Genomic DNA, 16,977 nt, shown 5'->3' on the forward strand with positions numbered 1-16,977 from the left:
ATCTCATCCAAACCCATTATCTTTAGTCTTCTATTCTCTGGGCCAAGAACTTTGCTATCCATTGTCCTGGTTTCATCTTTACCTCAGCGTTCCCACTAGATGCACAGTTGTTCCCCTGGCTAGACTGGTTTCTCCTGAGGACAGTTTGTTCTCTAATGCAGGTGCACTGATCTCATCCTCCTTTCCCAGAATGACTCTCTTAATTCAGACACATGACATAATATATATTTTGGGTTATTCTTGATCCCCAATTAATATTTGGTTTCCACATTATATTTGAATACTGCAAGTTATAAACTGGTTATATCTTAGGTTTTCATTGATTGATATATTTTACCATGAAATGTCTGAAGGAAATAAATGAAAGTGGAGAAATATTTTTTGTCAGGCAGGTTATGACCCTCTCCAACCCAGTCTATCTCCACTATCATATTTACCTTGGCTTAAAATCAAAGCAGACAGATCCATTTTGGTTGTGGAGTATTGTCAAGAAACATTCTAAGGAGCACATTCAATTCATTGCAAAACATTTATCCCAGCTAATTCAATATACTCTAAATCCATTATTTTTGGAAACTACTTAAAAGGTGCTTGCTATAACAAAAGACTTTGCAAGAAATTTCCATAGGAATATGTTGTATTTTCTACAGTGATGGATCCTGCTTTTATTGTTATTAGGCAGGCAATAAGCCCAACATGCCATATTGTCTTTTAGACTTTTCTCTATTATGATATTTTTCTATCTTCCTGTTTTTATTGCTAGGTCTCATAGTAAATTTTTTAAAAATCTAAACTATTGCATTCTTGCTCTGAGCTATGTGCTCTACTACATTGAATACAAATGACACAGATTTATAAAATGACACAAAAATCCTTATTCTGGGTCATGCTTAAAATGTAAATTTAGCTTAAACTGACTGTATATTCAATCCCAAGACAATACACACACGTATGCATGGCATTAATACATTTCTGTGAATAAACATGTAGGCTTTCTATAAAATCCCCATTAATTTAATATATTCTAAGATCTCTATCTAGTAACCACTTGAACAAGAGTCTCAAGATTTAGGCTGCAGTATTGCATTCAACAATGATGATACGACATTATCCTTTCTCTGTTGCATTTCTCTAAATATTAGGAGTATAAGTTTTTATTACTTATAGATCATTAGGGGAAAATGTTAGCTAAAAACTATTATACCAAGATTCTTGGTCTTCTCCTGTTGGTTTGCAGATGTGAAGGTCTGAAACTGGAGTTAGGAGATTTTTGTTGGTGTGCTGGTGGACAGGCTCTTTGGACCCTGCCTTCCAAAAATCAGAAGAGGAAGAAAAAAAGACCCCGCTTTGTAGAATTTGCCAATTTACATGGTGTAGATAGTCCTGCCATGTTGGATTTCAAGCTACCAGTGGTTTAACAGCAGGCTAGTCAAATGTTAACAATCAGTTCTTGAGGTGGAGACTGAGAGGGAGAGAAAGAGAGAAAGAGACAGACAGAGAGACAGAGAGAGAAAGGGAAGGAGAGAGGGAGGGAGGGGAGAGGCTGCTGCAGCATGCCACTGGGTTTTGATACGGAAATGGTCAAAATTCTCAAGTAACCAAGGAGGTGAGTGTGATAGTGGAAATTGGTCAATTTAACATTAAAATTCATTCTCTTTATACCTGTGCCATAGGTAACAAACATCTATATCATATAGTGTATGCAGAAATGTTTTGAGCTTTTCAAAGAACCATCTCTAAACAAACATATTACTAAACATAGAAAATTTTAGCAACCTGTAACATAAAGCTGGGATTATGATTGCATTGTCATAGACTTTGACCAGAATCCACATCCATGTGCCTAAAAATTCCCCAAAACTGATATTAGGCATATATGTTTCTGTAAGAATGGGAAAAATCAAAAATTAATAGATAAATATTCATAATTCATTTTCCAAGTATGTATTTAAAAATAGGTAACCATTTCCATTTTTCTCTATGTCCTACTCAATCCTAACATTATCCAATCTTCATCATTAATAGAGCTATGAGTTTTTCATCAAAATAAGTAGACACTAAAATTATCATTAAAATATACCTCTAAGACTCTGTGGATAAATTTGAGATTGTAAAATGTTTCTTGCTATTCCTGTAAATGTTTAAAGCATCAGATTGCTACAGGAGCTTGTTTCCAAATTTGCCTTTCTTGTTCAATCAAAGGAAGGGATAACACTATCGAAGCTCCAAATATTCTTCTGAGTTGTATTGCATAACATTTTAGGGTTCCTTTTTTAACTTAGAGGTTTGGAAATTTTTGCCCAAGATCAGTTCCTTAGCAGCTGTGTCTAGATAATATAACCTCATGGTTTGATGTTACAAGCCTATATCTTTGCATAATGCCTATACAAAAACTTATTTTTCAATTAGAGTTGACATGTTTAAATTTCAGGAGGGCTTTAAGTGCTTAAAATGTTCACTCAAAGAAATTAGTTAACTTCATTACATGAAACTTTGTTATGATTATTGCCCTGAAGATCTTGCATACTTTCACATTTAAATGTGATGTTGTAGATGTCATAAAAACTGTATGTAAAAATTATCTATTACCTTAAAGGAGATGTCTAAATTTAATCCAGATTAATTAAATGATTTTATCCAATGCATTATGATATGGTTTGGCTCTGTGTCCCACCCACATCTCATCTCGTAGCCCCCATAATTCCAACCTGTTGTGGGAAGGACCTGGTGGAAGATGATTGAATTATGGGTGTGGGTCTTTCCTGTGCTGTTCTTGTTGATAGTGAACGGGTCTCATGAGATACGATGGTCTTAAAAAATGGGAGTTTTTCTGCACAAGCCCTCTTTTTTTGCCTGCTGCCATCCACGTAAGATGTGAGTTGCTCCTCCTTGCCTTCCGCCATTATTGTGGGGCCTCTCCAGCCATGTGGAACTGTAAGTCCAATAAGCCTCTTTCTGTTGTTGTAAATTGCCCAGTCTCAGGTAGGTCTTTATCAGCAGCATAAAAATGGACTAATACAGTAAATTGGTACCAGTAGAGTGGGGCACCGCTGAAAAGATACCCAAAAATATGGAAGAAACTTTGGAACTGGGTAACAAGCAGAGGCTGGAACAGTTTGGATGGAGGTGAGGAACTTGTTGGGAACTGAAGTGAAGGTGACTCTTGTTATGTTTTAGCAAAGAGACTGGCAGCATTTTGCCCCTGCCCTAGAGGTTTGTAGAACTTTGAACTTGAGAGAGATGATTTAGGGCATCTGGTAGAAGAAATTTCCAAGCAGAAAAGCATTCAAGAGGTGACTTGGGTGCTGTTAAAGGCATTCAGTTTCAAAAGGGAAACAAGGCATAAAAGTTTGGAAAATTTGCAGCCTGACAATGCAATAGAAAAGAAAATCCCATTTTCAGAGGAGAAATTCAAGCCAGTTGCAGAAATTTGCATAAGTAATGAGGAGCCGAATGTTAATCACCAAGACAATGGGGAAAATGTCTCCAGAGCATGTCAGAGACCTTTGCGGCAGACCCTCCCATCACAGGCCTGGAGGCCTAGGAGAAAAAAGTGGTTTCCTGGGTTGGGCCCAGAGTACCTGTGCTGTGTACAGCCTAGGGACTTTGTGCCCCGCATTCCAACCACTCCAGCTGTGGCTGAAAGGGGCCAACATGGAGCTCGGGCTGTGGCTTCAGAGGGTGTAAGCCTCAAGCCTTGGTAGTTGCCACTTGGTGTTGAGCTTGTGAGTGCACAGAAGTCAAGAATTGAGGTTTGGGAACCTCTGCCTAGATTTCAGAAGATGTATGGAAATGCCTGGATGCCCAGGCAGAGTTTGCTGTAGGGGCAGGGTCCTCATGGAGAACCTCTTCTAGGGCAGTGCAGAAGGGAAATGTGGGGTGGGGGCCCCCATGCAGAGTCCCTACTGGGGCACCGCCTAGTGGAGCTATGAGAAGAAGGCCATTGTCCTCCAGACCCCAGAATGGTGGATCCACTGACAGCTTGCACTGTGCACCTGGAAAAGCCACAACACTCAACACCAGCCTGTGAAGGCACCCAGGAGGGAGACTGTACCCTGCAAAGCCACAGGGGTGGTGCTGCCCAAGACTATGGAAACCTACCTCTTGCATCAGTGTGATCTGGATATGAGACCTGGAGTCAAAGGAGATCATTTTGGAGCTTTAAGATTTGACTGCCCTGCTGGGTTTCTGAGTTGCATGAGACCTGTAGCCCCTTTGTTTTGGCCAATTTCTCCCATTTGGAATGACTGTATTTACCCAATGCCTGTACTCCCAGTGTACGTAGGAAGTAACTAACTTGCTTTTGATTTTATAGGCTCATAGGCAGAAGGGACTTGCCTTGTCTTGCATGAAACTTTGGACTGTGGACTTTTGAGTTAATGATGAAATGAGATGAGACTTTGGTGGACTGTTGGGAAGGCATGATTGGTTTTGAAATGCAAAGATATAAGATTTGGGAGGGGCCAGGGGCAGAATGATAAGGTTTAGCTCCATGTCCCCACCCAAATTTCATCTTGTAGCTCCCATAATTCCTATGTGTTGTGGGAGGAACCTGGTGGAAGATGATTGAATTATGGGGTCAGGTCTTTCCCATGCTGTTCTCATGATAGTGAATGGGTCTCACGAGATATGATGGTTTTAAAAATGGGAGTTTCTCTGCACAAGCTCTCTTTTTTTGCCTGTTGCCATCCATGTAAGATGTGACTTGCTCCTCCTTGCCTTCTGCCATGATTATGAGGCCTCCCAGCCATGTGGAACTATAAGTCCAATAAACCTCTTTCTTTTGTAAATTGCCCAGTCTTGGGTATGTCTTTATCAGTAGCATGAAAATGGACTAATACACATTCTTATTATTGATTCTATGATAATTTAAAAATGAGGGAAGGTAGTAGTGGTAAGAAGATTGTCTAACATTGGACAGAACTTGAAGTCCATATCTCTGGAAAATTCTCTCCTTATCACATTGAAATGGGTTTTTTTAATCTAAAACATTTCATATGGACAAGTGTGTAAAACTGAATTCCCCTCAACAAACATTTATTAATACCTCTTGTAGTTTAGGCACTGATTTCAAAACTGGAAGTACCTAAATGATCTTTTCTGGAGAGGAGTTCAGGCTCTGGCAAGGAGAACGACCTAAATAAATGATTAGATATATTCACAGTGGCATGGAAACAGCGAGAGAAAAAAAAAATAGGCCAGGGCTGTCCTGAGCAAAGGGAGTTTTGAACTGAGCTTTGGAGCCTGATTAGAGGTTTAACCAGGGGGTAATTAGGTGCATAAGAGTGGGAGTAGGGGAGTAGCAAAGCAGAGTTTCAAGATATTTGATAAACAGTGATTCTCCTACAGTGGTTGGAAGATATAGAGGGGAGAGAGATTGGAGATGATGTTGGAAAAGTAGCCTGAAACCAGGATGGAAAGAGCTTGGGTACTATGGGACCTTCCTATGGCTGCTGTAACAACGTACCATAAATTTACTGGCTCAAAATAACACAACTTTATTCTCTTACAATTCTAGAAGTCAGAAGTCTAAAATAAGTCTTATGGAGTAACATTAAGGTGTCAGCAGGGCTGGTCCCTTTGGGGGCTGTGGGGGAGAATCCATTCCTTACCTCCTTCAGATTCTAGGGGCTGCCTGCATTTCTTGGCTCATGGCCCCTTCCTCACATCACTCCAAGCTCTTGCTTCTGTTATCACATCTCCTACTACTGACTTTTATCCTCTTGCTCCCTCTTATAAGAACTCTTGTGATTTCATTGGTTCATCCAAATAATCCAGAATCATCTCCCATTTCAGGGTTCTTAGTCACATCTGCAAAGCCCATTTTACCATGTCTGATAACATATTTACAGGTTCTGGAGATTAGGATGTGGATATCCTGCTCTGGCTGGGTGGAAGGCGCGGGCGTGAGGAGGCATTATTCTGTCTACCACAGGTATCCTGTTGAGTGTTTTGAGATATAATAAAGATAATATATCTTTAGGATTATTGGGAACTACTATAGGTTCCTAAACTGTGGAATGCCTTGGTCAGATTTTTATTTTAGAAGACAACAATATCTGTAGGGTAGAGGACAAGACTCAGGACAAGACCAAGTGAGAGACGGTGAGGAATGGGAAAAGGGGAACATTAAACAATCATAGTAGAATACAAATATTCAGTCCTTTTAAGAATGAAAGTGTGTTTTATTCTTTCTCATTTCTTTGCTGAATTAGAAGGATGGAATATAATAATTTCCTTTTACTCCCTGGGGGAGTTCAAAGACTGAGTTCTTCATGCCCTTGAAGAAAGGGAGTTGGCTATTTCTGCAGCTTTTAATCTAGGCTCTAGATTTAATGAGCCATTGAAGTCTGTTGTGAGAGAACACAGGGCGTGGAGAAGGATAAAGAGATTGTGGGGATGGGGAAGACTGAAGAGCAAAGGAGCAAAAGATAAGTGATACTAGATGGGACCCCAGAAACCTGGGGAATTGACCTGGGGGAATCAGCCCAATAAGGAAAAATGCCCAGTCCTAAGAGAGTGGGCCAGAGGAGAGACAGGAGTCCTCTTCTATGATGGTCCAGCCCTCACTGAATAAAAGCATTCTACCAAAGATATCCCCCTGGACTCACACAAGGTCTCTAGTCGCAAGGAGCTGGGTGGGGTAGTATGACTGGTTCTGGGTCATTAGATGTGAGTGGAAATAAAGAAGGCTACTTCCTGCTGGAACATAAGAAATTATCTATGCTTGATCCTGCTTTCCCTTTCACTTGGAAGACACCTGCCCTGGAAAGCTGCCTGATGAGGAACATTTGCACTGGATTTTGCCTAAGTGAGAAATAAACTTTTATTGTGTAAAGTCAGTGAATGTTAGGGCTTATTTGTTACTTCAGCATGGCTTAGCCTGTCATGACTAAAACCCAGTGGATTTTAGTTTTAATTCACAAGAGAACTTCACCCTAGGGGCCCCAGCATCATACCCAGTGAGTACACAGTAGGAGGGACATATTTGTAAGAAATACTGTTATGAGATTACTTCTGATTATCCACTGGTTATACCTCACTGCACTTAAGATGCCTGTGAGTCCAAGGGAAGTCACATCTTGGATACCTAGTAAGGTAGTGAGATGGTAGAAAGGTCCAACATCTGTACTTGGGAAGACTGAACTGTCCTCACTCCTTTGAGATGGGACACCAGTTACTGATACCTTGGCTACACTGTATTATGTTTGTAATATTTAAGATTAGAATAAACAGGACCCACATAAGTGTTGCTCATTTATTTCATGGACATGATCCCTGATCAGACTTTGTGTGGTCTCCTAAACATTTAGTCTGTCTTAGCCTGGGTTTTCTCCGAACAGAGCCTAAAACAAGGACTTGTGTACAGGAGGCTTATCTAGCATGTGATGATAGGAAGCAAGAGGAAGGGACCAGAATTATAAAAATTATAAATTAAAAAATTATAATTAAAAAAATTATAAAAGAAAGAAGGAGAAAAACTACCATAAGGGTCTTATACCAAGTTATTCTCCACAGTGGGCAGCTGGGGCTTGATCCCACCAGGATCTGCTGAAGCATGCAGAGGCTGTTCTAGAATTGTCTACTGAAGGACAGACAATTCAACAGGGAGAATTATTTATCCATAACCCATTGGTTGAGGTGGCCCCGGAAGGCACTGACTCCCCTGACTTCAGGGCTGTGCTTGGAGCATGCTGAGATGTCTTCCATGGTGTTAAAACAGTTTGCCCCAGGCAGAGAGCAAAAGATGCTCAGAGCATGCTGGAGGCAAGGTGCTGTCAGTGTGAAACTATCTGAATCTTACACAGTACTGTTTGCCAAAGCCAAGGCTGCAAACAGTGCTGAGGCTGGCAGGATGTGAAGCAGGTGTCTGATGCACATCCCCCTTCCCAAAAGCACCCTGATCTCTTTATGGGGATTTTTGGGGGACTAGGAATTCCTGGCTCTGATGTCTCATTGCTCAGAAGCTGAAACCCAAGGGTAGAGATCCGTCCTCAGCCTGACCTAAGCTCACCTTATTGGTGAGTGAACAAGCCTGAGAGGCAGGCTACACACGCATCAGAAGGTCCTGGCAGGATCAAGTCCAGTTTCTCACAGTAGGGCACAACTTAATAACATCCCCTTATAGTAGCTTAGGACAGGGAGAGGGCATCCCCTGACCTTGAGTGTCTCTCAAGAGTATACAGCAAAGGACGGGAGCAATTTGGTGGTCAATCTTATACAGTGGTGGCCTCGGCAGCAGCATTCTGACCAGGCTGTCCCTTTTGGGAGACAGTCTTTGTTTCCTGTTTCCAGCACCAGCCGTTTTGAGTTTCTGTGTTCTTGTCATTCCATAGCTTGAATTCTAGTCTCGCATTGAGTCTATGAGCTCCTGATATTATCCCAATAAATTCTCTTTTCCTTAAGCCAGACTCTGATAGAACACTTATTAAATAAGAGAAGACAGGGCTACTCGCAGGGCAAAGATTGAGAAGTAATTTCATCAACCCCCCAAAACAATCACGTTTGAACTCATCATGTGATTCACTACTAATTTGTGTCAACAAACCAGTGGGTATTATGTGTACATATATGTATTATGTTTATTATGGCACATTTGTCAGTAGAATTGTCAATAGAAACCAGCTCTGACACCATCTTGCTAGAATTAACATTAAGAAAAAAAAATCCCTCTAGCTTCTGCCTCAGCAGTTTATCAGTAATAGTCTATCAGAATAAGAGTACACATTTCTGATTTTATACTGACCTAGAGATTTTTTGGTTTTGCTTCAGTCCAACTTAACTTCAGTCATATGATTAAAGAGATATGGAAATGTGGATTGAACCCATGCATTTGTCTCAGGTCTCTCATGAATCCTGCTCAGATGATGGTAAAGGAACAACAACAACAAAAATGCATAGATGTTCAAGGACAAAGAGAAGAGGAGTGGATGGAGGACCAGCTACTGACTCATCAGTCTGAAGAAAGCCGATAACTAAACCAGCAGTAGGAGAAGGAAACAGCCAGAAACAAGCTGATTCATGCTGCAGAGCCCCGGGACGGCTTAGGGATTGGAGGCACCCAGTACTGTTGAAGATGAGAAAGTGTGGAGATGCTGAAAACAGAATTAGCTGAAAATCTGTATTTGCAGCAGTTAGACTCTTCCTCCCCAGGACATACACCAGGTAAATGCTCTTTCCCGATCACAGCTGAAGATTGGAAAGGTCAACCCTGACAAATTCCGGATTTGTGAAGAACAGGCACAGCTGAGGTGTGGGTCAGGCACCGTATTGAAATGAAGGGAGTGTTAAATATATATTACAAGGAAGTATCTTATACTCCAAAAATTTTAGATAGACTGCAAATAATCAATGGGTATATAAATTCCAGAATTTTTAATATCTAGGTATCTATTTTAATACAACTTTCCTTAGCTATCACTTACAAATACAACTTCAGGGTCTCACAGAAGTGAGAACAGCCTTGCTCCTGATAATCTGCTCTGGGAACTGGACGAAAACATAACCATAAACTCATAAGCCCAGAAAAGGAGCCCTGTTTTTCATAGACCAGCCACCTAGATGCTGTGTGGTCTAGTGTGTACTTCTAGTGCTCCACTCTAGCCACTGATTATTTATAACACAGTAGTTACAGAGCAGTCCCTGGAATTGAATGGCTTGAGTCCAAACTTAAGCTCTGTGTTTACCTATCCCTTAAGGGATCTGGACAAGTTATTTAACTTCCCTTAGCGCCTCAGTTTCTTTATCTAAAATAATTTTTTTTTTTTTTTTTTTGAGATGGCGTCTGGCTCTGTCGCCCAGGCTGCAATGCAGTGGCGCAATCTCGGCTCACTGCAACTTCTGCCTCCCAGGTTCAAGGAATTCTTTCGCCTCAGCCTTCTGAGTAGCTGGGACTACAGGTGTATGCCACCACATCTGGCTAATTTTTATATTTTTAGTAGAGACGGGGTTTTGCCATGTTAGCCAGACTGGTCTCAAACTGCTGACCTCAGTTGATTCACCCACCTCGGCCTTCCAAAGTACTGGGATTACAGGCATGAGCCACGGTGCCCGGCCTCTTCCAAATCCTTATTGTAATATGCCTAGGACATACCTCAGTTTTCTATATAAAAAAGAAAACCGCTCAAAATTATATTGCTGTCAAAGACAGAATTTCAAGAGTTTCACTTACAAATACTACAGATTGCTTTATTCTTTTCCACACCCATAGGTTTAAATATCAAACAGAATTCTGAATGATAGGATTGCTGTATTTTTACAAATCAAAATACTAAGGTCTAGAATGCCAACTAATGCATTCAGGATGAATGACGGAGCTAGAAAGTCATAATTTTGAAACAATCATCATAGTAATAAATTTAGGCAAGAATCATCAATGGATGCTAAAACTAGTGGTAAAAGTTTAATGAGAAACAGGTAGCTATAAAGTTTCAAAATATCTTCCTATAACTACTTATTAATTAAAAAGGGAAAATAACTTCACAATGGAGAAACTTGACAGACACTAACTTAAGCAAGTGAATAAAGTTCATATCACAATAGTAGGACAAAGCCACAGTATGTGCCACCTGTTGGGATGCATTGAAAAAGATACAATGTCACAGCTGACTTATTCCTCCCAAATTTGCATAACTTGAATTAATCATGAAAAAAACATCAGATTTACTCAAATTGTGGAATATTCTACAAAATAATTGGGCAGTACTCTTTAAAATGCTGAGGTTATGTAAGACAAAGAAAGGCTGAGAAGCTGTCACAGACAAAGGGAAACTAAAGAAACATGCAAATTAAATTCAGTGCATGATCCTGGATTGAATCCTGGGCTAGAAAAAGAAAAGAGGTATAAAAGACATTATTGGAGCAATTGATGATATTTGAATACTGACTAGGGGGATTAGATAATAGTTATTGTATCAATGTAGAATTTCCTGATTTTATCAATTGTGTTGTGGTTATGAGAGATTGTTGTTGATTTTGGCATAAACATACTGAAATATTTAGGGATAAAGGGGCATGATGTCTGCAACCTACTCTCAAATAGTTGAGAAAAATATGTATGTGTATATATAGAGATAGGACAAGAAATCAAGCAGGGCAAAATGTTTAATAATTGGTGAACCTGGGCAAATGACATATAGGAGTCTTTGTAATCTTTTCATAAGTTTGAAATTACACAATATTAAAAGTTAAAAAAATGCCATGGCCAAAAGATTGCCTCTCAAATATAATCTTCTCCAGGTGGCATTAGATGATTCAGGTGACCACAGTGGATCAATTTATCCTGTTATCTCATATTTCCAAACTTAAAGAAACCTTGCTCAGTGCTTGAGAAAACTTGCTCAAACTATGCTCAGTGCTATGAACAAAGGCAAATAGCTCTAGACTCCCAGATTCCACTAAGTCTGTAAGTATGAAGGTAGGGAACCAATTTTTTTTTAAATTACTCTTCCAATAAAACTTCTTGCAAGTAGTTTTAACTAATATCTTCTATACAACAATGTGGCAGAATCTGCTATTTGCCACTCCAATATTCATTCTTTAACTCTTCCTTGGTAATTACCACCCTGATTTTTAGGTAGAGATAAGTTTGCTCACAATGAAGGCTATATTTGACAGCTTCCCTTGCAGCTAGGTGTGGCTAAATTGCTAAATTCTGACAAAGGAGACCAAACAGAAAAGTAACATGGCAACTTCCAAGACACCTCCTTAAAAGACATCAGGCACAGGCCCTTTTACCTTTCTTTTTTTCTGCTACTATATTATCACCTGGAGTATAAATGTGATGCCTGGATCTCTAGCAGTTATCTTGGGCAACACAGGCAAGGTCCATACCCTAGGGATGGTGAAGCAGAGAGACAGAAGAACTTGATTAAAAAAGAGCTATTATACCAACCCTGGAATGTCTACCTGGTAGACTATTTTATATGAGAGAAAAATTAACTTTTATTTTGTATAAGTCACCATGAATTTGAGTTTCTATTATATATAACAAAACAGATGGTTTTTCAAGAAAAAAAAGGGGAGGACTAAGGTCTCACTTAGACTCCTAACCCCAATGACATTTTTGGGAGTTGGTTCACTCCATGAGGGTGGAGGCCATCAATGTATCTTCCTAGAACCTAGCAGTCTTCACATAGTTTCAGTTGATGAACATTTTTAGAATGAACAAAGTTTCTTTTTGGAAAAACAATTTCAAAATGTTACCTGCAACAATATTAGAAATTCATCTCTGTTTGGTACTGTTTTGAGAATTATAAATTGCTACAAAGAGCAAATTCAATATATTTCTTTCCCTATAAATCTTTGGTCAAAAACAATATAATCACTATCTGATCTTCTAACTGGTTGAAAGTATAAAGACAATTTTTTATTATATCATTGCTTCTACAGAACTCTTCATTAATAGATCATAAAATAAGGTGAATCATAAAGTACAGGCTGAGTTATACCACAATAACAACTCCAAAATCTCACTGTTTAAAACAACAAAGGTTTACTTCAAGTGAGCAGGAACCTCTGTTCCCTATCTTCCATTTTCAGGCCAATGGAATCTCTTCCCTCAAGGGAGAAGAGAACATGACAAATTGCCCATTGGGTCTTAAGATTTCCATTCAGAAATGAGACACATCACTTCCATTCATATTTCATTGATTGACGTCACATGGCCTGTTTAAAACAACAAAGGTTTACTTCAGGTGAGCAGGAAGCTCTGTTCCATATCTTCCACGTTCAGGCCAGTGGAATCTTTTCCTTCAAGAAGGAAGAGAACATGACAACTTGCCCACTGGTTCTTAAGGTTTCCATTGAGAAATCAGACACATCACTTCCACTCATATTTCATTGACTAAAGTCACATGGTCATATCTAACTTCAAGGGGCAGACAGTGAAATCCTACCATGTACTCAGCATGAATACCCCAGAATTACTGGATGGCACAACCTACCAGATATAGCATCCCACAAGTAATTCTGAGCTCATATCGTCTCACTTCAGTCTTTAAAATTTGCTTTAATAAAGTTTTAGAGGTAAGAAAGATTTGGTTGGCTAAGAGAATGAGCCAGCTATATTCACTTTGATTATGGAAAGTGAAATTTTCCTGAGAAGTTGGAGAATTAGATCTAACTCTCCTAATCTGTCAGTATTATCTTGTAACTAGCTGATGATAAAAAACAAATCAACATGACTTTTCAAAGTCTTATCATTGTAGTCTGACTATGTTACCTCAGATCAGTGATTTAAGAAGTATGCAGAATTCTAGGAGAATCTCCAGAAAATGCAGTTAAGAGGTCCACAAAATCCTTCCTTTTCCAAACTCGTCTGTTTGACACTGTGTTTTCTCCATGTACTTCAACCAAGACAACATACTGTAACAAACAATGTAGAGCAGACATGAGAATCCACTCACCTCATATTAGGCAAAAATTTATAGAGATTTTCAAAGAAATTAGTTGTGGGAAAATACAGGAATTTAAAAAATACATATTTTATGTTAATATGCAAGAGATGTTTGCTATTTTAAAGGAATATATGTATACAAATTTTTGTTTTAATTTTAATACAGTAAATATTGATAGATATAATCCACACAAACCTGAGGTTTCTGGGGGTCCTTAATAATTTTTGTTTTAGCTTTTTGTTTTGAACTAATTATCTTCAGTAACTTGTAAGAATTTAAAGGGCTCCCAAGACCAAAACTTTGAGGACCATTATCTTAGATAACACCTTGCTTGGTAAATTTCAACTTAGCCTTTCAAAGGAGATAACTACTAAATAACATTTTCTCTGGAAGATTTTAAGGACCAATGATATAATTATAATAACTTGTAGTTATGTACACAAAGAACACGGCATTGTGAAAAACCCATCTAATTGCTGGGAAAGGTAGTTTGGCCTATCTATGCTGAAACACGAAATCTACTGCATATTTGGATTGCAAGAGAGTATGTCCAGTTAATCTATTGAATAATGTCTGAGACCAGGAGCTAGTCACTGAATAAGGATCCATGCACCTGCATATGACTAAAACTTACCTAAAAGAGGCTAAAATTAAAATAAGCAAATTTATATTCTCATATAACAAGAAGTCCAGATGTTGGATATTTCCACAGATGGCTATTCCGTAGGTGTGACAGCATCAAAATACTCCCAGGATCTTTACATCCTTCCAATCTGCTAGTTTCAGCAACTTGGCTCATGTAAACTGGCTCCTTCCATGAGCTCCAAATCCTGACACCAAAAGTAAATGCAACATGGGGTAGTTGTACTTCTCGAGTGGAGTCTTTCTCTTAGGCTGTAAGAAAGACTTTTCCCAGAAGCATGGTGCACCTTAACACTGGCTCCTTTTCAAGTATCTTTGGTCAGTATTGTATCATATGACTGCTCAAATTAATCACTGGTAAGGGAAATGAGGTTATCGTGATTGGCTTAGACAAGGCATGATTCTCTCTTTGTGGCTGAGGAAGGACCCAGCTTTTCCAAAAGCACTCCACTTCTTGATATCTGCACAAAATTGCTGTTCTTTTAGTAAGAATAAGGGTGGGGTGGGGAGTAGCTATGGGATGAGTAATCAGTAAAGTCTTTGACAATTACAAAAACTGGAATGTCTCATTGCAATAACTAAGACTATCATGGGATAATAAAAATTCGGCGAAGTTTTATGAAGATCATATTTGCCCATTTTCCTTCGGTCAATTAATATAATAAATGCCTAACAGCATTAAAAATTTGTAGTTTCATTTTTTAAAATCTTCATTGGTAGCTAATTTTAGTTTGTAGTTGTCTGTAAGTTCTCATACATATTTCATTCAGTAATAACAAAAAGTCAGTTCTATTCAATCTCATACTACTCCATTTTTGTTTCCTTACTTAAATTATCATACACTTGTCATTGCTGACATTATAGTATCCTACCATTTAAACTTAATAATTCCAGTTAAAATTTGTCTCTCTCATTAAACTGGGGTCATTTATAGATTTTAAAAATAAAAATTTCATTCTATAAGCCAAGTAATTATCTAATCTAAGTAATTAATAAAAGTTGGAAACAAATACAGAAATATATTATCCAATATGGCCTTCTTTCTCTGGAACAACCCACATACCAGCTGTCTGCTCTACTACTAATAGTATGAGCCAACTAGGGCTGTGAGATATTTTCTGCTATGATTTTGTTAATTTACAGCTAATTTAGAAAATGATCCTCTGTCATTTTTCCTTCAGGTCTCAGTTTAAATGTCATCTCTTCTGGGGCCTTCTCTGACCACCTTGTTTAAAAGATGCCTCCTGCAATTATTTTCTATTAAATCACTCTTCTAATTCTGTCTATAGAAGTCTGGCAAACCTGCAATTACCTCCTTAATGTATTTGTTTATTTTCTATTTCCCAACTAGAATGTAAACACTGTGAGAGCTGGAAAACATGTTTGTCTTATTCTATACTGTATGCTCAAAGCTTAGTCTCGGGCCTGGCTCATAATGACTGATCAATAAATATTTGTTAATTGAATTTAGTTTTCTTTCCTGAATCACCTCTCATTGAAACATTTTATGTTCTATTCTGAAAGAAATTTTAAAATAAATCTTGATGTTTGTCATAGTTTGGCCAATGATATTTAATAATACAAGATATTAAATTTGTGTAGTTAATGAACATTTAACATTAAGTGTCAAATGTGGTAAAACATTGTAAAAAATAGTTTATAATGGAACAGATAAATCTCTTTTTATGTCTGATGGTACCTGTTTATACACCGTATTTTTATTTTACATAATTTATTAGATATGATAAATTAATCTATTTGGGGTTAACACAGAAATTTTAAAATGTCTAGAAGTGAAGCCATCAAGAACCCACGATAGTTTATTTGGCCAAAGCTGAACTTTGCAAATATTTCGTGTCTTCAATATACTTTGAATTGAAACCACCTCTCATGAACTCTCATTGTGGTTTTATTAAATATTCAGTTGTAACTAATAATAAGAAACATGAACTATTTTAAGGCATTAAGTATTTTACTAAGTAAATATATTAACTACTTTATTTCTGTTATTAACTACATAGGAAAGTTACACGAGAAGCACAGTGAAATCTGGCTGTTTTCAGTGGAGATATTCCCATGTATGAGTGTGATTAGCACAGACTTGCTAAATCTCTCTCTGAGCCATCTGTGAGCACCTTCCTGGTTTAAAACAACACACGCTAGCTCTGCTCAGTTCTAAGTCAGTTTTTACCACAACTGTTATCTTTATCTTAAACCTGGGAAGATTCTCAAATGCCTGAAGCTTGGAAATGCCACCTTTCACCAAGGATCTGAACCTTACTTAAAATGAAAAAAGAATTGTATTAAATCAGCTATCTCAAATGAGATTTTATTGGCATGAAGTGTTGACCAAAAAAGTTCTAATCCATTAGTAAGGAAAAAAAAAATAGAGAATATTCAGCTTACTAGTTAGTTTAGGACATATTCATGTGTTTATTGTTCTAACAATCCTAAATGAAATTCCTAGTCACTTGAGCTCCCTTGCTTCTCTTTAGCTCAACTTCAAGTTACAGTGACACAAACCTCTTTTTATAGTGGCCCCAGTGTGAGGTCCTGGGTTTTGATGAATCAGCAATAGTGGAGACTTTTCTGGAAAAGACTTGGCAGTAAATAACCCACTCCATAGCTTGACAGCCTAGGTCCTTACTGCAGACCTGGTGCAATTTTTTCTAAAGAACTTGTTCTGATCACCACGAATCAGAGCATTCAAGTGGAATTTTCAGAATACTGCACTGAGCAAAACTACCTAGAACTGCCCAGAGAACTGTAAACACAATGTAAGTTTTAAAACAAATTCTAAAGTTATAAGAGATATTATGACAATCACTTTCTCTACCAAAAATATGTGTTTTAAAAACCTGCAAATCAGGAAAATTTAGAGTAGGCTTGATTTTGACTGTGGTGTTTAGTTCTATAAGCCCAGACTGAGTGCAGTTAA

Source organism: Gorilla gorilla, chromosome 5 (assembly GCF_029281585.2).
Source record: "Gorilla gorilla gorilla isolate KB3781 chromosome 5, NHGRI_mGorGor1-v2.1_pri, whole genome shotgun sequence".
NCBI lineage: Eukaryota > Metazoa > Chordata > Mammalia > Primates > Hominidae > Gorilla > Gorilla gorilla.